This window comes from Galeopterus variegatus, unplaced genomic scaffold (assembly GCF_000696425.1).
Source record: "Galeopterus variegatus unplaced genomic scaffold, G_variegatus-3.0.2 Scaffold1016, whole genome shotgun sequence".
NCBI lineage: Eukaryota > Metazoa > Chordata > Mammalia > Dermoptera > Cynocephalidae > Galeopterus > Galeopterus variegatus.
This window is the reverse complement of record NW_007727127.1, coordinates 434,355-436,309: the sequence shown is the minus strand read 5'-3', so window position 1 is coordinate 436,309 and position 1,955 is coordinate 434,355.

Sequence of the window (1,955 nt, the reverse complement as noted above, 5' to 3'; positions counted from 1 at the left end):
CCGCCGCGCCCCGGGAGGCGGTGGCCCCGCTCCCGCCGAGACCGCGCAGCGCCGGGAGCTCTCAGCGCCGCGGGAGCCTGAGCAGGTGAGTGCGGCCGGGAACCAGGTGCGGGGGAGAGGGGACAAAGGGAGAGGGCCCCCCAGTTGCCCCGGCTGCCTTCGTCGTCGGGGGCGCGCTCTCCTTCCCGCCCCGCGAGGCCGACGCGCCCGGGGCCGGTCCCCGATGCCAGTTCCTTTCACCAAACCCCACCTCGGGGTCCCCATCGACCTGGATTCCCGCCGAGCCATTTACTGTGATTTCATCGGAGTTCCCTTATGTTCTCTGGACCTCAGTTTCCACCTCTGGATGGTGGAACGTAGTCTCTACTTCTCTGGACGGCCCGGAGAGATAAATGCGGCTCTGTCCGGGGTCAGCCGGCCCTGGCTACAGCTCTCCCAGGTGCCGAACAGGCCCCAGGGGTTTCGTTTATTCAGCAGCTCTTTGCTGACCGCCTACTTTGTGCCAGGCGCTGTCGTAGGTGCTGGGGATACTGCGGTAACCAAAACTCTCATGGAGCTTGCATTCTAGAGGTTTGCAAAGCACTTTGGCATCTCCTCTCTCATGACTACCGCATGAAGTAGACGGAGCAGCTAGGGATATTTGGGTCCATTTTACAGCTGTGGATACTGAGGAGCAGTAAAGTTTTAGATATCTTGCCCAAATGGTTACCCGAAGTCAGGTCTGAGCCTTTGTCACAAAAAGCATCCCCGTAGGACAGAAAGACAACTCTGGTCCACAGACTCTCCCCCACAACAGAGTCCCCTAGGCCTGGGTAGAGGAGAGCTCCATCCACTCTGGGGCTGCATCTTCTACCCTCCACATGAGGACATTAGGCCCATCCTCTGGAATGACTCCCACTTGGGGTGTCCCCCCCAACCCCGATTAAACTCTCTAGTGCTGGTTTGGGCATGACTGTGTCCTTCACCCAGGACTTTGATGAGCAGGGCAGTAGTAGAAGAGACTAAAAGATACAGTCTCTGTAGCTGACCACCACCAGCAACAACCATGCGGCTCATCAGTCAGTCACTCACTCAACAAACACCTGTTCTTTCACGCAGCCATTATGTGCCACACAGGGCAGAGACTTACCTATCTGTAGGGCCTGGTGTGCAGTAGGCCTGTAGTATACGGTTGCGGCTCTTATAATGCTCCTGGTCCAGCCTTGTCCTTGGGTGGAGTGGTGGGGGGAGCAGTGAAGATGGTGACAGTGACCAACAGCTTGGCTTGCTTAAAGTCTCGAGAGAAGGACAGGATCCTCAGTGCTGGCCTCTGAGGCCCGCAGACCTTACACCGAAGCCTTCAGGGGGCTTGGGCAGACCCTATAGGGCCAGCCACCTTCACTGCTGGGGGACCTGGGAGAGCCAGAGGCAGCAGGTATCAGGACAGGGGCAGGCACCTGGAGTCATATACAAGTTCCCAGGGTGCAGAGCCTACACAGATCCTACACAGATATCCCTCCTCTGCCCCCCTCCACCACTTCCTCCTCCTCTTCATCATGCTTTTCCTCCTCCAGAGCCCTTCCCATTTCCCCATTCATGAGCAGTCACCTCCCAGTCTGGTGAGGTTCCCCTTGGCATGATTTGATCAGTCTTCCTCTGAGTCTCCATGGGAACTGGGATTTTGAAGAACTGGTAGGGAAGTCAGGAATGCTTGGTGTAAATCTCAGTCACGCGGTGTGACTTTGGCCTCAGTTTCCCCGGCTATAAAAACCAAGAAGGCAGCCACACTGGAAGTTCTTGAGATTCTGAAAGGCACAGGCTCACTGGGAACTCAGAGGGTCTCTGATTTCCACCTGGCCTTCTCCTCAGTCCTAGGGATCTGATAATCCATATGAATTGAGACAACTCTAGAATGTTCTTTCTTCTATTTTCTCCCACAGGTGGACAGCTTCTGTGACTGCATGGCTCAGTAGAGG